Source organism: Stenella coeruleoalba (genome assembly GCF_951394435.1).
Source record: "Stenella coeruleoalba genome assembly, chromosome: 8".
Classification (NCBI taxonomy): Eukaryota; Metazoa; Chordata; class Mammalia; order Artiodactyla; family Delphinidae; genus Stenella; species Stenella coeruleoalba.
The window spans coordinates 48,748,789-48,770,679 of record NC_137154.1 but is presented as its reverse complement, the minus strand read 5'-3'; the positions used below and the strand labels follow the sequence as shown (position 1 = coordinate 48,770,679).

General features: G+C 39.3%; 1 protein-coding gene and 1 pseudogene across 13 annotated transcripts in view; both read right to left on the bottom strand.

Annotated features, from left to right (window-relative positions):
- LOC307190399 overlaps window positions 1-9,128 on the bottom strand; it is a 54,029-nt pseudogene extending 44,901 nt beyond the window's left edge. Inside the window, exons 1-2 of the transcript in view lie at window positions 8,126-9,128; window positions 1,278-1,404 (exon numbers count right to left, since the gene is read on the bottom strand). The product of the transcript in view is annotated as an uncharacterized misc_RNA (transcript). The remainder of the gene's footprint in view (window positions 1-1,277; window positions 1,405-8,125) is intronic.
- The window catches only part of TRIM68 (tripartite motif containing 68), a 167,987-nt gene that overhangs the window by 46,866 nt on the left and 99,230 nt on the right, over window positions 1-21,891 (bottom strand). For 6 of the 12 annotated variants that reach the window (XM_079930820.1, XM_079930807.1, XM_079930817.1 and 3 more), the window contains 6 exons: window positions 13,796-14,015; window positions 11,865-11,944; window positions 7,317-7,468; window positions 6,030-6,149; window positions 2,399-2,473; window positions 1,851-2,229 (listed from right to left, as the gene is read on the bottom strand). The gene's annotated coding sequence lies outside the window, so the exon portion shown is untranslated. The other 6 variants (XM_079930814.1, XM_079930816.1, XM_079930813.1 and 3 more) reach the window with 6 other exon arrangements.

Genomic DNA, 21,891 nt, shown 5'->3' with positions numbered 1-21,891 from the left:
ATTTATGGCTGAGTAATACTCATATATATACATACACAACATATATGTATATGTATATGTGTGTATATATATATATATATATATATATATATACACATATATATATAAGTCTCACATCTATATAATGCAGTCGCCGGTTTGATGGGCACTTGGGTTGTGTCTATGTCTTGGTTGTTGTAAATAGTGCTGCTATGAACATTGGGGTGCGTATATCTTTTTGAATTAGAGGGTTTTTTTTTCAGATATATGCCAAGCAGTTCAATTGCTGGATCATATGGTAGTTCTATTTTTAGTTTTTTGAGCAAACTCCATATTTTCCATAGTGGCTGCATCAACTTACATTCCCACTAACACTGTACAAGGGTTCCTTTTTCTCCACATCCTTGCCAACATTTGTTATTTGTAGACTTTTTATGATAGAAATAGCCATTTCATTTCTGCCTTCCAGTATCACAGAAATATGTCTTCTGGCCAGCCCCAACCAGAAACCACACCAGGAAAGGAATTCTAGGAAACATAGTTCCAGCTTGGCCAAGATGATACAGTACAATACCCTTACAACACTGGATGCATCTGAGAAATCTTGGCTAAACCAAATTAAGAATAACATTAGTTCCTGAGTGATCATCTACTGGTTTGTCTACTTATCTATATCATATATCTGTCCAACTAATCTGCCTATAGAACATAGTGAGATGCTTGTATCCTTTAACTATGTCTCACCTCAATTACTCATACCCACCCAACTTTAACAGATAAGGATTGAACCAAAAAATATTCCTTGAAAGGGAGGAGTCCTGGCCAAGATTCTCATCCAGCTCTCAATTCTGAATACCATAATCAATTTTATATTTTGTTGGTGTTTGTTCCATTTGAATCAAGTGAGTCAGTTTTCCTTGTTGAAGACAGAAGTAAACAGTCAACCATACTATTCCCTAAAAAGATTTGCACTGGTCAGGCAATATTTCTAGAACTATAGATCCTTCAGATCTTAGGCTTTTCTTTTTAGATCTTCTGCAGAGTCATTTCTCAAACTCAATTCTAGAATTCTCATTTCTAGAATCCAGTCATAGAAGGATACCAGTGCCTCCAGGACCTCGCATGTTGCCCCTTTAGCAGGACATAGAATTCTTGGCTTTTAAATTTAAAAGCTTTGAACCAAAATGTATAAGGGTATCTGACCTGGCAGAACAGATTTCTGTTCCTGGTTTCAGATTAGGTTAGGCACAAAGACTGTCTGTGCCTGGTGGGAGGAAGAACACTAGTTGGGACCATACTTTCTCCTTCTTAAGCTGAGGCTCCCAAGACTCCAAGTGGTGTGAAATCGGATCTGGGGGCACAGATGAAATAAGTTGGCTCAGAATAAGAGTGGTCACTTTGGCCAGCTTGCAGAGGGTGCCGCAGCTGGGACAAAGGGATGAGTATGAGAAAGATAGAGTGGACAGTCTCTGCCAGGGTCCTGTGGGGGTGTGACTGCAATCTCAGTGGATCAACTGTATCAGAGACTCTAGTAGGAGGAGGTCACGTACCACAGGCCACAGTGTGAAAAAATACCATAATTATAGCACAAGATGTATATGGGGTCGAGGCCAGCCAAGAAAAGGAAGCAGGAACTAGTTGTCTCCCATATAACTGCCATGGTGGCAGTCTTGTAAGAACCCACCCCCCCCCCCACTGCAGTTTTAAATCTAACACAAAGAAGAGGGTGATGTAAAAACTCCTGGGGGAGTTTTAAAAACTGTATTAGCCTAAATTAAGGATTTCTTAATCAATTGCAATTTATAAAGTTGATTGGATTTGGTTGGAAATCCTATCTTGTATAACTTAATTTTATTTTTACTCTAAGCCCCATTGTGGATGGATGATGCCAGTGAAAAAAAGAAGGAAATGACATTTTGCACAACTGAGTTTGTGAGTATTAATTTTTTACTTGTTATACCAGGAAATATTTAGAGGTATTTAGCCTTTTACTGTCACAAGACTAATTAGGTGGGTGTCAATAGTTAAAAAGCCTCAGATGTACATGAGTGGGTACCAGGCAGCCAAAGAGAACAGAGGAAAGCTGAATCTGTTTATATAACTAATTTTCTGTAGAGAAGCAAAGACAGAGAGTGTTTTCTAGAGCAGAGACTAGTACACTTACGAGTGAGGCACAATTGCAGACATTCTTTGGCTTTTCCAGGAACTTGTTCCAGTTACTCTTCCTGACTTATTACCCTTCCCATGGGCCTGTCAGTGCATGATAAAATACTATTTTTAAAAGACAAGTTGTGTTTCGTGTGCCAGGGATTATGCAGGCATTTTAGATTCATTATCTCATTATATCCTTATAATTAACCCATGAGGAGCTACTATTGTTGCTTTCATTTTTAATAGGAGGAGACTGGAGGAAACTTACTTACAAAAGCCTCTTAGATAGCCTCATCCACCAGAGGGCAGACAGCAGAAGCAAGAAGAATTACAATCCTGCATCCTGTGGAACAAAAACCACATTCACAGGAAGATAGACAAGATGAAAAGGCAGAGGGCTATGTACCAGATCAAGGAACAAGATAAAACCCCAGAAAAACAACTAAATGGAGTGGAGATAGGCAACCTTCCAGAAAAAGAATTCAGAATAATGATAGTGAAGATGATCCAGGACCTCGGAAAAACAATGGAGGCAAAGATCGAGAAGATGCAAGAAATGTTTAACAAAGACCTAGAAGAATTAACAAACAGACATGAACAATATAAATAATACAATAACTGAAATGAAAACTGCACTAGAAGGAATCAATAGCAGAATAACTGAGGCAGAAGAATGGATAAGTGACCTGGAAGACAGAATGGTGGAATTCACTGCTGCAGAACAGAATAAAGAATGAAAAGAAATGAAGACAGCCTAACAGACCTCTGAGACAACACTAAACACAACAACGTTCGCATTAAAGGGGTCCCAGAAGGAGAAGAGAGAGAGAAAGAACCTGAGAAAATATTTGAAGAGATTATAGTCGAAAACTTCCCTACCATGGGAAAGGAAATAGCCACCCAAGTCCAGGAAGTGCAGAGAATCCCATACAGGATAAACCCAAGGAGAAACATGCCGAGACAAATAGTAATCAAATTGGCAAAAATTAAAGACAAAGAAAAATTATTGAAAGCAGCAAGGGAAAAACGACAAATAACATACAAGGGAACTCCCATAAGGTTAACAGCTGATTTCGCAGCAGAAACTCTACAGTCCAGAAGGTAGTGGCATGATATACTTAAAGTGATGAAAGGGAAGAACCTACAACCAAGATTACTCTACCCGTCAAGGATTTCATTCAGATTCCATGGAGAAAAAAGCTTTACAGACAAGCAGAAGCTAAGAGAATTCAGCACCACCAAACCAGCCCTACAACAAATGCTAAAGGAACTTCTCTAGGCAGGAGACACAAGAGAAGGAAAAGACCTACAAAAACACACCTAAAACAATTAAGAAAATGGTCATAGGAACATACATATCAATAATTACCTTAAACGTGAATGGATTAAGTGCTCCAACCAAAAGACACAGGCTTGCTGAATGGATACACAAACAAGACCCATATATATGCTGTCTACAAGAGACCCACTTCAGACCTAGGGACACATACAGAGTGAAAGTGAGGGGATGGAAAAAGATATTCCATGCAAATGGAAATCAAAAGAAAGCTGGAGTAGCAATACTCATATCAGATAAAATAGGCTTTAAAAGAAAGAATGTTACAAGAGTCAAGGAAGGACACTACATAATGAAGGGATCAATCCAAGAAGAAGATATAACAATTATAAATATATATGCACCCAATATAGGAGCACCTCAGTACATAAGGCAACTGCTAACAGCTATAAAAGAGGAAATTGACAGTAACAATAATAGTGGGGGACTTTAACACCTCACTTACACCAATGGACAGATCATCCAAAATGAAAATAAATAAGGAAACAGAAGCTTTAAATGACACAATAGACCAGATAGATTTAATTGATATTTATAGGACATTCCATCCAAAAACAGAAGATTACACTTTCTTCTCAAGTGTGCACAGAACATTCTCCAGGATAGATCACATCTCGGGACACAAATCAAGCCTCAGTAAATTTAAGAAAATTGAAATCATATCAAGTATCTTTTCTGACCACAACGTTATGAGATTAGAAATGAATTACAGGGAAAGAAACGTAAAGAACACAAACACATGGAGGCTAAACAATACGTTACTAAATAACCAAGAGATCACTGAAGAAATCAAAGCGGAAATCAAAAAATACCTAGAGCCAAATGACAATGAAAACACGATGATCCAAAACCTATGGGATGCAGCAAAAGCAATTCTAAGAGGTAAGTTTACAGCTATACAAGCCTACCTCAAGAAACATCTCAAATCAACAATCTCACTTTACACTTAAAGGAACTAGAGAAAGAAGAACAAACAAAACCCAAAGTAAGCAGAAGGAAAGAAATCATAAAGATCAGAGCAGAAATAAATGAAATAGAAAGAAAACAATAGCAAAGATCAATAAAACTAAAAGCTGGTTCTTTGAGAAGATAAACAATATTGAAAAACCTTTAGCCAAACTCACCAAGAAGAAGAGGGAGAGGACTCAAATCAATAAAATTAGAAATGAAAGAGGAGAAGTTACAACAGACACCACAGAAATACAAAGCATCCTAAGAGACTACTACAAGCAACTCTATGCCAATAAAATGGACAACCTGGAAGAAATGGACAAATTCTTAGAAAGGTATAACCTTCCAAGACTGAACCAGGAAGAAACAGAAAATATGAACAGACCAATCACAAGTAATGAAATTGAAACTGATTAAAAATCTTCCAACAAACAAATGTCCAGGACCAGATGGCTTCACAGGTGAATTCTATCAAACATTTAGAGAAGAGCTAACACCCATCCTTCTCAAACTCTTGCAAAAAACTGCAGAGGAAGGAACACTCCCAAACTCATTCTATGAGGCCACCATCACCCTGATACCCAAACCAGACAAAGATAGTACAAAAAAAGAAAATTACAGACCAATATCACTGATGAATATAGATGCAAAAATCCTCAACAAAATACTAGCAAACAGAATCCAACAACACATTAAAAGGATCATACACCATGATCAAGTGGGATTTATCTCAGGGATGCAAGGATTCTTCAATATACGCAAATCAATGTGACACACCATATTAACAAATTGAAGAATAAAAACCATAAAAGAAAAATAAGAGGAGACTGAAGCTTAGATTGTGCAACACGTCCAAAGTCTGAAAATTACTGGTTCAGATCCATCTCTGCCCTTTATTCTAAGTCCAAAGCCCAAGTTAACTACCTGTGCCACAAGACCCTTTAATAGCTATAATGATTCCTCCTCCCTTAACTGTTCCCTAGTCTTCATTTTTTTCCATGAAGACTTGCAGAGTCACAAGACGATGATGAGGACTTCCCTGATGGTTCAGAATCTGCCTACCAGTGCAGGGGACACGGGTTCTAGCCCGGGCCCAGGAAGATCCCACATGCCTCAGAGCAACTAAGCCCACACACCACAACTATTGAGCCTGTGCGCCACAACTATTGAGACCACACACCTAGAGCTAGAGAAATGGTCTGCAGCAAGAGAAGCCACTGCAATGAGAAGGCCGTGCACCACAATGAAGAGTAGCCTTCACTCGTCGCAACTAGAGAAAGCCCGTGCACAGCGACGAAGACCCAATGCAGCCAAAAATAAATACATTTATTAAAAACAAAACAAAAAAAAGGCGATGATGAAAGTGTCTTTTACTTCCAGCCTGAGTATCAGTAACAGAAAGTAACAGAAGAGAAAAAGGTATTTGTGTGAAGGAGAAACATGGTGTTGGCTTTGAATAAGATGGATATTCAGTTGTTGGACCTATTTGTCACATCCTCATATTGCATTCACCAGGGTATCTTACCTCTTATCCTGTTCACCATGAAAGGGCTCAGCCATGACTATAGTTGACAATGGGATTAAATGCTCTACTATATGGTCTATAATTTACCTCATATCCTGAGTCTGATAGGCCTGGGTGTTGTCATGGTTGGTTGTCCCTGGATGGAGCAGGAGCACACATACAGGTAGTATTTTTCTTCTTTTTCCTCATACAGTATTGATTGACTGACTGGAGATAAAGAAAGTGGAGATTATTGGTATTTGTTCTTGATCTAAAGAAGAACTAACAGGTCATCTATAGAGGAACCCCTCACTGTGGCATTTCGGAGGATATTCGGCTAGAAAGTACTTAGTACTAATCCTCTTGAATTCAATTAAGTCCACATTAAGAGCCATGGATCTCCATACACACACTCTGCTTTACATAGTATAAATGGATTTTTCAGCTAATGCCAAAGAGCTATCCCATGACAAAGGTTCCTTGTCATTTCTCTCACAGCACTGGTGCCACTGACAGACATGAACATCATCTTCATTTTCTCCAAAGCACAAGTTATGGTCAGGAGATAACTCTGTAAAATAAGCTTCTAACTCTGGTAAGTTTATGGTATCTTTTCATCAACTCCTAATAAAATCTAGCAGACACATTACATTTGGCATTTAAATTATGTTCATAGAACACAATGTTTCCCCAATAAATGACTTAGGTTTGGTACTGAACTCCAGGACCCTAGGTAAGGAGATGGGGAAATAAGTACCCTTCACCCCAAAACAATGGGAAAAAATTAATAAATGTTATCCATTCAACCTTAGGCTTAGGCATAGGATTCTGAGGAAATAGAAATTTAGACCTGGCTTAGGGACATTAAGCCAAACTTTAGAAAAAATTTCTGATATTCTAAGTCCTTCATTTTTTTGTTGATGACATATGAGGTTTAAATTTTAGCTCTGGTTTAATCATTGGCTTCTTTAGATTATACGTTCAAATGTGAAGATGATTCCTTTTAAGCCTAAGGTAAGTCACCTTAGCTTTTAAATTTTTGTAATGGTTTGTAAATTGAGGAGGCTAAATGAGCATTTTCAATTTAAAGTCTGAAACATTTTACAACTAAAATGGACATACTATAATTGAGTGTGATTGCTTCATTCCGTTTTTTTCATGCATTATCACAAAATTTCTATAGGTTTCTAGCCTGAAGTAGTCATCTCATTATGGAACTTCTATCATAAATAATAAAAGTTCATACATTTATTTTGATAATTTGTCCCTAAGAATTCTCCAAAGAAATCTAAAGTTATATAAAGGTTTGCATCTACCACTGGGAATATATTTATTCTCATCACCTTTACTCAGTCCTCAACCCAACCTCTTTCATGTCAATAATCCCACTCTTACCTTCTTGCTTCTGTTGTTTTACTTCAGTTTGGCTGCTGTCCTTCATGTAGGCTATTTCAGGGTCTCCAAAATGGAATCTCCTACTGTCCTTCTGTCTCCTCCTCCCGACTCGTAGTTAATTTTATTATGAGGAGATGTGGGATACTCATCTCCTGAGAAATGTGGAGGTAAATGGAAATGCCCACATTTCCAGTTATCTATTTAAATGGGAGAATGACCTGGCTTGAGGACTTTAACTCCTGTGAGCAGTAGAGTCCCATTCCAAGGCGCATTATATTAAGGTTTCTCACATTCATATCGCCTCCATTATCAACAAAAGACCTTTTATGGGGCAAGTGAAAAGGATTGGAAAATCTTGCCAACACAATTTTTCCAGACCTTTACGAACAGAATTTGTAAACTGTTTTCAAGAAGGTGTTAAATTATAATTTTACCTTCTAGAAATTGTGCAAAACGCTCTCTCCAAAGAGAAACCAGAAATCCTTCACCAAAAAAGTCAAAGAAATAAATGACTACAGACTACTTCTGTGGTCTGTATGCTTGTGTCTATTGATAAATTTTGTGAAGTCAAATAGTAAAAGGAATATTGTACAAAAACTCAAGCCCTTATTTCCTCTTTCAAATATTTCAGATATTCCCCTTTCAGGAAATCCATGGTCAAGCAGAATATATTCTAGCATTCCTCTTAGACCCTTTTCTCCATAACTCAGGTAAGACTTGGTTGCATGGGTCTTATTTCATTGGTTTCCCTGGTCAGAGCCTTTTCCTGCCATCACTAAATATCTGTCTCATAGATTCAGAACAGTCACTTGGGTTGAGCCCCCGACTTAATGTGGAGAAGTCTCTCTCAAATTTGTTTAGTGTGAACAGCATAGACAACTGGGTTGAGAACGGGTGGAATGAGGAAGTAAAAGTTGGCCAAAAGGATATGGATATGGGGAGGGACATGATGGCCAAAGCGGTGAGTGAGAGAGGAAACAGCAATGGGGATATAGAAGACAAGGATAGCACAAATATGAGAACTGCATATTTGAAGCCTAGCCTCAGGGGTGGTCAACCCTAAAAATCACCACATAGGAGGCAGTGATGGCTAATGAATCCAGGATCAATACCAGGAAGCCAATTCCCATTCCATATAAGTTGCTGTGTCACTAGATGCCAAGGTGACCACGGCCATGTACTCACAGTAGGAGTGGGCAGTGATTTGGGCCCGGTAAAGGGGCAGCCTCAGGCAAATCAGCAGCGGCAGAGGTCCAATGTAGAGTACTCCATGAAGGAGGGCAGCCGGGCCCAAACGTCCTACCACTGCATGTGAGCATTGAGGTGTGGCATAGTGGGTCACAGATGGCCACATAGTGATCAAAAGCCATGGCAAGGAAGATGCCTGACTCTACTGTGACTAAAGAACAGTTGGGTCAAGCAAGTATCTAGGTCAATGTGACAGGCACAAAAACAGAAGATGGTTAGCAGTTTGGGCATGGTAGATGTTGACAGGACCAAGTCAATGACAGCCTGGGCATGGTAGATGTTGACAGGACCAAGTCAATGACAGCCAACATGCACAGGAAGAAGTACATGGGCTGGTGCAGGCTGTGCTCCAACTTTACCACGGCCAGGATGGTCACATTCCTCACCACAGCCACCAGGTACATGGAGCTAAAGGGGATGGAGAGCCATATGCAGGGACTCCAGCCCTGGGATGCCAGTAAGCCAGAAAGAAGTAGGCACCAAGCAGGAATTATTAGCAAGCAGACATGAACATGTTTGAGGGCTTAGAGTAGCTAGGGGACAGGAGCTCTTAGTTTTAGATTTTTACTGCTATAACAGATATTGCCTCTGGAATCTTATTTCCATCCTGGCAGAACCTATAATAAAGAAGAATTCTGAATGCCTACTTGAAAATTGACATGTATTTTATAAAAGAGCCTGCATGAAAACACCCACTGGTAAATGTAGAAACAAGTATGCTTAACATTTCTACTGCTAAATTGCTCTTTTCCATTTCCTTTAGGAAATATTTCCCAAAGCAAAATTACTGGATCAAAGGGGCTGAACAAGTTAGGGGACTTCTACACTGGAAAACACAAAGTTCTACCTGCAACGATTAAATGTAAGTCCACGTAATGTGTTTAGCCTAGTGCCTGCATATGCTTCTCTTTGTTGTATAAAGAGTAACATCAATAACAATGATTAGCTATTTGCAATTCACGATTTTATAGTGAAAATTTAGAATCAATGCGTTCAAAAGTAAAGCATTATTCAATGAATTAGATTTATTATAATATTTTTAAAGCTATGTATTACCTGGTAAAACGTTTACGTCATATTACAGTAAGTGAGGGAATGGCAGAAAGCAGATTAAAGTATTGATATGATATGATTTCATTAAAATATGTGTTTCTTATAGGAATATACCTTGGATGTAAAAACACATTCTTTTAATTTTCTTTCATGTATGGGTATATTCAGGTTTTGAAGAATAGTGAAAAGCTTTAAAAGTCTTACTTTTTAAAAGTCAAAAACATAACGGGACAACTTACTAAGGGGACAATTTACTAAGGAAAATATATTAGTGAGGTACAATTCCCTTTTCTTTAATGGCTTAATAATGGTTTGGTCAGACTGACGAATCTAATTGATTTCTTTAAAAGATACCTGGCATAGGACCTAATTTTTCAAAGGAAAATATCTCATTTAAGGTTGCCCAGATTTCATGGTTAGAAAGATAGAGTCAACAGCTAGAGTCAACTGTCCTAAGGAACATTAAGGACAGAGTCTATTAAACTTTCTGAGAATCTGGGCATCATCTATAATTTGAGATAGGTAAAAGATGAGGTGCATCTTTTTATGAGCAAATCTCACTGGACATTTGCCCATTATCTGATCACAGTGATTAAAAAAAAATGTACTGACAGAAAACAGTCAACAGGACCCTTCTTACTGGCCACATACTTCTTGGTCTCTATTCTTTGAAGAGATAGGGAGATCAGCGCTAAACCACTGTCCATTACTTGTAAAAGCCTGGTCCACTTCTTGTTCTTTTGCCCTTCAGGTGCCTCTAAGAATCTAGCAATGGCTCCTACTGCTACACATCCTCAGGGTTCAGAAGCTGAGGGCACAGGGTATAATTTGGGTCTTGTCCTGTCTTGGGCTTTCCCTCCTCATGTTTCCCATTAGAGTCTCAGATTCAACAAGTCAGGCTCCCCATACTCATGTCATGGTAACATGGTGACTTTCTTCACATGGCTACATTTTTGCTGAGAGATCTCACCACCTTCTTGGTTTTTTTACCCAGGCATCAAGTCCCATTCCAGACCATCTCTCCTCTACAAAGCCTTCTTTGATATCTCTATACCAGAGTGGATGGGTACATAGTCACTGAATTCCCCCCAACTAAATTCCATGCACATTTCAAATTACTCATGTCTAAAATATAAATAGAAGTTACATTTTCATAGCAAATAAGCATAAGAAATGCCCCTACGTAACCTCATGGATTTGTGATTCAGGCTCCAACACACAATGTTAGGATTTTTGAGTTTACTTACTTCTGGGTCAGGTATTGACTAGGTATTGAAAAAAAAGATTAAAGTTCTGTGAACTTTAAAATCGTTCACAGATGTTCTTTTATATTAACTCTGACTTTAGCAATTCTGTGAGTTGAGTATTTGAATATGCCAATAAGTGATACCATGTGTGAAACTACTTCCTCAGGGATCAAATGTAAAGATTCTGTGAATCTTTTGGATAAGAAAAGGAAAGGATGGGAGATAGCACCACAGTAGCAGCTTAGGGTATCAGCTTTACCATCTAACAAAACCAGATTTCCCATCCAGACCATCTTACCCTATGTTTGGGTAAATTGCTTAAACTCTTGAAGTCTCAGTCTTTTTCTTATTAAAAATGGGGAGACTATCAACTGCAAAGGGTAAGGATAAAGAACAAATGAAATAAGTGTGACGCTCTTGGCATAGGGCATCAGCTTCCTTTCCCCAAATTCTTACTGTTCACTATGGGGTGGCGAGTAGAGCAGAAATTTACATCCTGCAAATTGGAATAGTTTCCTTTGTTTCATTGTCATGTGGGACATCTTTGAAGATTCCTCAAAAGTCCAGGAATTGTAGAGATAAGACAGGGATTTATTGGGAACACTGGTCAATACACAATTTTATCTCATAAAAGGGAGAATATCTGAATTGTTCTCTGAAGATACTGTGATAGGTCCCTTTATGGTTTAGGATGGTGGCCTAATTACTCAAAATCAGGGAAGGTCAAAGTATCTCATCATAAAAGAATCAATGTTCATGCGATGGACTTAAAACCAGATTTCTAACTTTGATTTGTGCCAGACCCAGTTTAGTCAATGAAATTGTAACTGAGTTTTAGGCTGGGACAAAGAATATGAGCATATGAATAAAAATCCACCAAGTTGATAATTGGCATCTTAAGTGGTGGTTTGAACTAGGTGTGACACCTAAACTGTGTCACCTGACCTAGAACATTCTAGAGAAACATTTTCTGTATCAGTCCACATAAGGGCATCCTTACCTGAACACGGGAGACATGCCTGCAAGTCCTGGAAGAGACATCCTGATGGTGGGTCTGAAGCTCCTGAGACAGATGTTTTGCTGTGGTGAAATAAACATGGATTAGAAGCAAGACAAACTTAGTGCAAATACGAACTTTACTGTTTCTGGCTCTGTGACTTAGAAAACAAAGGCAGAGAGATTACATTGCCTGTTTGCCAGTCTGTGAAAGGAAGGGAGTAACAGCTGCCTTAGAGTTGCATCATGTATTAAAATGAACTGTTCATAAATGTGTGTGTTCGCACACACAGAAGGTGAAATATTAGAATGCCTGGCCTCTGGAACAGGCACTGTATTCCCTCCTTACCTACTCCTCTCCTCTGTTCTTTTCCCCCTTCCAGAGAACACAGACACAGTGCTATTTTCATATGACCTTGGTAACTCCATATCCTTCTTTCCCAACTGTATGAATAGCCTTTTAAACATGGATAAAAATAATTAAAAATACCTGTTGATGGTGTAAAGATGCAGTTGGGAGAGAAGTTTGACTGACTGTGGAGCAGAAGACAAGAGGTCCAATCAGGATGGAATAGTTCAATCTTTTCTCTCATGTTCTGATGGGGAGTACTAGGCAACAAAGCTTTCTACATTGGGGTTTCGCCTCTTCCTTGATACATAACCCAGCCCAATTTGTACTCAACTTATTTCCTCTACTTTTTAATTTTTTAATTTTAAAATTTTTTAAAAAAATTTCCTCTAGTTTTGACTAGAACTATAAAGAAGATAAGCCCTGGATGGACCAAAGACAAATGGAGTCTGATTCCAATAACTTTGTCTCCATCTCTGGAATGTACTTACCCATTTGGGCAAATGTCCACAGAGCTCCTTACAGTAGTCATCTCTTGTCTGGATGCTTTGATGAATTTAGTTCATAGTCAAAGGGAGGCCATGGCTCTGACCTCTTCAATATTTTCTCCTGTGTCCCCTCTTTATCCAGGTACTGAAAACAGCCAGTTGCTTCCCAAGGGTTGCAACAGAGACACCTGCATTCTTCCCTTTGTATCCTGAGTTACCTACCATGGGAGTAATCTTCATACCTTACTCCACTCTACCTCCCAGGACTAGATTATAAGACTTATTCTTACTCTCCTCCTGGGGCCTGTTCACTAGCCCCAGGTCTCTGACTATTCTCCCCCAAGGCCTGAAGTATTCAAGGACTCTAAGAGTGACATTGGGAGAGAGTTCACAGAAGGGTGGGGGAAAAAATAAACATCAGATACTGGTATAACCAATATGGACACTTTTTTTTGGTTAATCTTTGCTTATATTATTTAAAAAACTTAATATAGGGTCTAGGCTATACAAAAGTGATGCTTAAATATAAATTTATTAACATTTTAATTTTCCAGTCTGCTACATTTTTTCAATTTGTGTTTGCTTAAATATTTATAATAAGTTACAGTAGTTGTGTCCTTGTCTGTGGTTATTTTAACCTATTTTTTTTCTGGAATAGAAGGCTAGCTTCAGTTTTTTCCACTAAGTGGCACAGACATATTTGTCAATGTCCTTTTTTCTGCTTATCCTTAGGATAAAATACCAGAAGGAAAATTATTGACCATTGTGCAGACCTCATAAATCCTGTTGTCAAATTGTTTTCCAAAAGTGGTTGTAAAGTGGTTGTCAAATTTGTGTTTAACCCAGCATCAAGTGAGTTCATTCGCTAAATTGCCCTAGTCATTTAAAAAATATAGTAAGTCCCGTACATATAAACAAGTTCCATTCCGAGAGCACGTTTGTTAAGTCCAGTTTGTTCGTAAGTCCTACAAAGTTAGCTTAGGTACTGAACTAACACAATCAGCTATATAGTACTGTACTGTAATAGGTTTATAATACTTTTTACACAAATAATACATAAAAAACAAAAAATGAAAACATTTTAAAACAGTACAGTACCTTGAAAAGTACAGTAGTACAGCACAACAGCTGGCATACAGGGGCTGGCATCAAGTGAAGAGGCAAGAAGAGTTACTGACTGGAGGAGGGAGAAGAGGTGGGAGATGGTAGAGCTGAAGGATCGTCAGCAATAGAAGATGGAGGGCAAGCTGCAATTTCACTCATGTCCAATGTTGATGACACAGGTTCTGGTTCCTTGCTGGATTCAATTCTGTTTACCCTATTGAAGAAAAGATCCAGTGATGCCTGGGTAGTGGCTCTTATTTCCTCGTCATAGATGACATGGTAGCACTGGATTGCATTCTGAATGGCTGCTGCAACCTTCATGTACCATTCTATGTTTGGGTCCTGTGCCTCAAAAACTAACAGTTCCTCCTCAAATAAAGAAAATTCCGTTGCCGTTTCCTGTGTTGTGAATCTCTTTGGTTCTTCAGCAGTACCAGCTACATCACCACTGCTTTTACGCTTTCTTCCAGACATCCTGGGCTTGAAATAAAGATACTGTACTACTCTACTTTATACAGTACTATACAGTGAAGCACACAAAAGCACAATCACTTGTAGGTGATGCATGCACGTGACAATGTACACCAGACATGTGAACTAACTTACGTGATTGGACATGTGAACACACGTTCGCATCTTTGAAAGTTTGCAACTTGAAGGTTCGTATGTAGGGGACTTACTGTATTTTTATATAGATGAGAACACAAATGCAATAGTTTCATTTCTTTGATTTCTGGGTGAACACGTTAATGTTTGAAAAATTTGTGGCCAGCGTATTTTTTTAAATAATTTCTCCCCTATTTTTTCTACCATATACTTAATATGCTTAAAGTGGGGAGAGTGGTTTAATAAAATCTGTGAAAATGTTTCCTATAGGAAGTTCTGACATACATACAAAAGAGCTACTTTTACAATCACCATTAGCGATTCATGATATTCCATCTTGAATAGAGAACCCTGCTTGAGATTTCCCAATTATTCCTACAGTGGTCTCTCTCTTCTGTATCCTTATAGCTAGGCCCTGAACTCTTATTTCAACCTCCTCACTGGCATGGTTGGCTCCTGTCTTACTTTTCTGTCTTCCTCCTCTCTACCACTCAGGTGCCATTTTGAAAGTGCAAAATTGATTATTTGTTCTAAATGTTTAAAAAAATGATTGTGATTGCTTTTTTCATAAAGCTCTAGACTATCTTCCAAACATCTCTGGGAAATATCTGCTTTACCACACGTTAAGATCCTCTGTTCTAGAAGATTATTGCTCTCTACCTGATACAGACGCAAGTTAAAGGAATTGTTAAAATCTTAGGCAAAATTGGAAGGATATAGAGATGTAGGATACAGGAGTTAGGTTTAATTTTAAAGTTCCTTTTCTCCCCCCATCAGATTTCTTGAGCTATAATTGGCACAACATTAAGTTTAAGGTCTACAATGTGATGATATGATACACATGTATCAATATTATTAAATGATTAACACAGTAAGGTTAACACATCCATTACTTCATACAATTATAATACGTTTTTGTGGTGAGAACACTTAAGTCTACTCTCTTAACAACTATCAAGTACACTTGACTTTTGGGAGAATGGCAGCCTGGAAAGGGTAGGGAAGCTCCAAGCCCTTTTCCTATACCTTCCTCTCTGCATGTCTTCCATCTGACTGTTCCTGAATTTTATCTGTCATAATGAGCCAATGATCTAAGTTATTTGAGGCTTTGGGTGGAGACAAGATGGCAGAGGAGCAGGACATGGGCTCACTCTTCTTATGAAAATGTCAAAATCACAACTAACTGCTGAACAACCATCGACAAAAAAAAAAAATGCTGGAAACTACCAAAAAAGATATCCTACAATCAAAGATAAAGAAGAAGCCACAATGAGATGGTAGGAGGGTGCAGTTGCAATAAAATCAAATCCCATACCCACCAGGTAGGTTACCCCAAAACTGGAAAAATATTATATCACAGAGGTTCTCCCACAGGAGTTAAAGTTCTGCACCCCATGTCAGGCATCCCAGCCTGGGGGTCTTGCAATGTGAGGAACAGTCACCAGAGCATCTGGCTTTGAAAGCCAGTGGGGTTTGATTGAAGGAATTCTACAGGACTGGGGGAAACAAACTCCACTCTTGGAGGGTGAACACAAGGTCTCATGTGCATCAGGACCCAGGGGAAAAAGCAGTGACCTCATAAAAGACTGGGTCAGACCTACCTGCTAGTATTGGATGGTATCCTGTGGAGGTAGAGGGGTTGGTTGTAGCTCATTGTGGGGATAAAGACTGGTGGCGGTAATTCTGGGGATTACTCATTGGCATGAGCCCTACTGGAGGCTGCCATTTTCTCACCAAGACCTGGTCCCACCCAAAAGCCTGTAGCCTCCAGTGCTGGAATGCCTCAGGCTGAACACCAGCAGGACAGGAACACAGTCACACCCATCAGCAGACAGTCTTTCGGAGCCCATAGCTTCCCGATAAACACACCCCTCGACATGGCCCTGTGCACCAGAGGGACAAGACCCAGCTCCACCCACCAGTGGGCAGGAACCAGTCCCTCCCACCAGGAAGCCTGCACAAGCCTCTTAGACTAGCCTCATCCACCAGGGGGCAGACAGCAGAAGCAAGAAAAACTACAATCCTGCAGACCACAAGCACAGACAGACAACCTGAGATGGCAGAAGAATATGTTCCAGACGAAGGAACAAGATAAAACCCCAGAAAAACAACTAAGTGAAGTAGAGATAGGAAATCTACCCAAAAAAGGATTCAGAGTAATGATAGTAAAGATGATCCAAGATCTTGGAAAAAGCATGGAGGCAGAGATTGAGAATATATAAGAAATGTTTAACAAAGACCTTGAATGGATCACTGAAGAAATCAAAGAGGAAATCAAAAAACACCTAGAGAGAAACAAAAATGAAAGCACAACAATCCAAAACCTATGGGATGCAGCAAAAGCAGTTCTAAGTGGGAAGTTTATAGCAATACAAACTTACCTCAGGAAACAAGAAAAATCTCAAACAAACTAACCTTACACCTAAAGCAAGTAGAGAAAGAACAAAGAAAACCCAAAGTGAGTAGAAGGAAAGAAATAAAGATCAGAGCAGAAATAAATGAAACAGAGATGAAGAGAAAAGATTAAATTAAAAGCTGGTTCTTTGAAAAGATAAACAAAATTGATAAACCTTTAGCCAGATTCACCAAGAAAAAGGGAGAGGACTCAAATCAATAAAATTAGAAAATGAAAAAGGAGAAGTTACAAAGGGCACAGCAGAAATACACAGGATCATAAGAGACTACTACAAGCAACTATATGGCAATAAATTGGACAACCTGCAAGAAAAGAACAAATTCTTTGAAAGGGACGATCTCCCAAGACTGAACCAGGAAGAAATAGAAAATATGAACAGACCAATCATAAGTACTGAAATTGAAACTGTGATTTACAAACTCCCAACAAACAAAAGTCCAAGACCAGATAGCTTTACAGCTGAATTTTATCAAACATTTAGAGGAAAGTTATCACCTACCCTTCTGAAACTCTTCCAAAAATTGCAGAGGAACGAACACTCCTAAACTGATTCTATGAGGCCACCATCATCATGATACCAAAACCAGACCCCCCCAAAAAAAAATTACAAGCCAATTATCACTGATTGAATATAAACACTACAATCCTCAACAAAATATCAATACTAGCAAATCAAATCCAACAATACATTAAAAGGATCATACACCACAATCAAGTGAGATTTGTCTCAGGGATATAAGTATTCTTCAACATATGTAAAATCATTGTGACACACGACATTAACAAACTGAAGAATAAAAACCACATGATCTCAATAGATGCAGAAAAAGCTTTTGATAAAATTCGACACCCATTTATGAAAAAAATTCTCCAGAAAGTGGGCATAGAGGGAACATACCTCACCATAATAAAGGTTGTCTATGACAAACCTACAGCTAACATCATACTCAATTGTGAAAATCTGAAAGCATTTCCTCTAAGATCAGGAACAAGACAAGGATGTCCACTGTCACCACTTTTATTCAACATAGTTTTGGAAGTACTAGCCATGGCAATCAGAAGAAAAAGAAATAAAAGTAATACAAATTGGAAAAGAAAAAGTAAAACAGTCACTGTTTGCAGATGACGTGATACTATACATAGAAAATCCTAAAGATGCTACCAGAAAACTACTAGAGCTCATCAATGAATTCAGTAAAATTGCATTGTACAAAATGAATACAAACTATTGCATTTCTATACCATGAAAGATCAGAGAGAAATTAAAGAAACAATCCTGTTTACCGTCGCATCAAAAAAATAAAATACCTAGGAATAAACCTACCTAAGGAGGCAAAAGACCTATACTCTGAAAACTATATGATGTTGATGAAAGAAATCAAAGATGACACAAAGATGTCATATCTTTCCAAAGATGGAAATATATACTGTGTTCTTGGAATGGGAGAATATTGTCGAAATGACTATACTACCCAAGGCAATCTACAGATTCAGTGCAATCCCTATCAAATTATCAATGGCATTTTTCACAGGACTAGAACAAAAAATTTTACGTTTTGTATGGAAACACAAAAGACCCCAAATAGCCAAAGCAATCTTGAGAAACACAGAGCTGGAGGAATCAGACTACCTGAATTCAGACTATACTAAAAAAACTACAGTCATCAAAACAGTATGGTACTGGCACAAAACCAGAAATATAGATCAGTGGAACAGGATAGAAAGCCCAGAAACAAATGCACACACCTATAGTCACCTAATCTATGACAAAGCAGGCAAGAATATACAATGGAGAAAAGACAGTCTCTTCAATAAGCAGTGCAGGGAAAACTGTACAGCCACATGTAAAAGAATGAAATTAGAACACTCCCTAACACCATACACAAAAATAAACTCCAAATGGATTAAAGACCTAAATGTAAGACCAGACACTATAAAACTCTTAGAGGAAAACATAGGAAGAACACTCTTTGACCTAAATTGCAGCAAGCAAGATATTTTCTGACCCATCTCCTAGAGTAATGAAAATAAAAACAGAAATAAACAAATGAGACCTAATTAAACTCAAAAGCTTTTGTACAGCAAAGGAAACCATAAAGAAAATGAAAAGACAACACACAGAATGGGAGAAAATACTTGCAAATGATGCAACCAACAAGGATTAATCACCCAAATTTACAAATAGCTTATGAAGCTCAAAACCAAAAAAAAAAAAAAAAAAAAAATCAGAAAAGTGGGCAGAAGACCTAATCAGATATTTCTCTAAAGAAGACAGGCAGATGACCAAGAAACACATGAAAAGATGCTCAACATCACTTTATTATTAGAGAAATCCAAATCAAAACTACAATGAGGTATCACTTCACACCAGTCAGAATGGCCATCATCAAGAAGTCTACAAGTGGGCTTCCCTGGTGGTGCAGTGGTTGAGAGTCTGCCTGCCAATGCAGGGGACACGGGTTCGTGCCCCGGTCGGGGAAGATCCCACATACCGTGGAGCAGCTAGGCCCATGAGCCATGGCCGCTGAGCCTGTGCATCCGGAGCCTGTGCTCTGTGATGGGAGAGGCCACAATGGTGAGAGGCCTGTGTACCACAAAAAAAAAAAAAAAAGAAGTCTACAAGTAATAAATGCCAGAGATGGTGTGGGAAAAAGGGAACCCTCCTACCCTGTTGGTGGGAATATAAATTGGTGCAGCCACGATGGAGAGCAGTATGAATTTCTGTAAAAAAAACTAAATGTAGAGTTACTATAAGATCCAGGAATCCCACTCCTGGGCATATATCTGGAGAAAACTCTACAATGTTCACTGCAGCACTGTTTACAATAGCCAAGACTTGGAAGTCACCTAAATGTCCATTGACAGATGAATGGATAAAAAGATGTGGTATATACACACAACGGAATATTACTCAGCTATAAAAAAGAATGAAATAATGCCATTTTGCAACATGGATAGATGTAGAGATTATAATGCTAAGTGGAGTCAGAGAAAGACAAATATTATATGATATTGCTTATATGTGGAATCTGAAAAATGATACAAATGAACTTATTTATAAAACAGAAACAGACTCACAGACTTGGAAAACAAACTTATGATTACCAAAGGGGAAAGGTGGGGAGGAGAGATAAATTGGTAGTTTGGGATGGACATATACATACTACTATATTTAAAATAAATAACCAAGAAGGACCTACTGTATAGTACAGGGAACTCTGCTCAATATTCTGTAATAACCTAAATGGGAAAAGAATTTGAAAAAGAATAGATACATGTATATTTATAACTGAATCACTTTGCTGTACACCTGAAACTAACACAACACTGTTAAATCATACTTTAATATAAAAAAAATTTCCAAAAAGTGAGTTCCTTGAAAATTTGACAGTGTTATAATATAAAATAGATAAACAACAAGACCTGCTGTATAGCACAGGGAACTATATTCAGTATCTTGTAATGACCTATAATGGAAAAGAATCTGAAAGTGTGTGTGTATGTGTATGTATGTGTGTGTGTATATATATATATAATGTAACTGAATCACTTTGCTGTACACCAAAAACTATCACAACACTATAAATCAACTATACTTCAACTTAAAAAAATGTTGGGAAAAATAGGACATTTGACTTTTGAACAATGAGGGGGTTAGGGGAACAGTGGAAAATTTACCAGTAACTTTACAGTTAGCCATGGGATCCATGGTTCCACACCTGCAGATTCAATCAACCACGATTCACGTAGTAATGTAGTATGCTTTTAGTAGGGAAAAAAAAATCAGAGCTTAAAGATGGCGGAAGACTAAGACACGGAGATCACCTTCCTCCCCACAAATACATCAGAAATACATCTACACGTGGAACAACTCCTACAGAACACCTACTGAACGCTGGCAGAAGACCACAGACCTCCCAAAAGGCAAGAAACTCCTCATGTACCTGGGTAGGGCAAAAGAAAAAAAAGTAAAAACAGAGACAAAGAATAGGGACGGGACCTGCACCAGTGGGAGGGAGCTGTGAAGGAGGAAACGTTTCCACACACTAGGAAGCCCCTTCGTGGGCAGAGACTGCGGGTGGCGGAGGGGGGAAGCTTGGGAGCAACGGAGGAGAGCGCAGCAACAGGGGTGCGGAGGGCAAAGCAGGGAGATTCCCGCACAGAGGATCGGTGCCAACCAGCACTCACCAGCCCGGAAGGCTTGTCTGCTCACCCGCCGGGGCGGGCGGGGCTGGGAGCTGAGGCTCCGGCTTTGGTTGGATCCCAGGGAGAGGACTGGTGGTGGCTGCGTGAACACAGCCTGAAGGGGGCTAGTGCACCACGGCTAGCAGGGAGGGAGTGTGGTAAAAAGTCTGGAGCTGCCGAAGAGAGAAGAGACTTTTTCTTGCCTCACTGTTACCTGGTGTGCAAGGAGGGGATTAAGAGTGCTACTTAAAGGAGCTCCAGAGACTGGCGTGAGCCATGTCTATCAGCGCGGACCCCAGAGACGGGCATGAGACACTACGGCTGCTGCTGCAGCCACCAAGAAGCCTGTGTGCAAGCACAAGTCACTATCCACACCTCCCCTCCTGGGAGCCTGTGCAGCTTGCCATTGCCACGGTCCCCAGGATCCAGGGACAACTCCCCCAGGAGAATGCAAGGCATGCCTCAGGCTGGTGCAACGTCATGCTGGCCTCTGCCACCACAGGCTCGCCCCGCACTCCGTGCCCCTCCCTCCCCCTGGCCTGAGTGAGCCAGAGCCCCTGAATCAGCTGCTCCTTTAACCCCGTCCTGTCTGAGTGAAAAACAGATGCCCTCAGAGGACGTACATGCAGAGGCGGGTCCAAATGCAAAGCTGAACCCCAGGAGATGTGCGAACAAAGAGAAAGGGAAATTTTCCCTAGCAGCCTCAGGAGCAGCAGATTAAATTTCCACCATCAATTTGATGTACCCTGCATCTGTGGAATACCTGAATAGACAACAAATCATCCCAAATTGAGGAGGTGGACTTTGGGAGCAACGATAAATATATTTTTTCTGCTTGATCTCTTTTTGTGAATATGTATGTGTATGCTTCTGTGTGTGATTT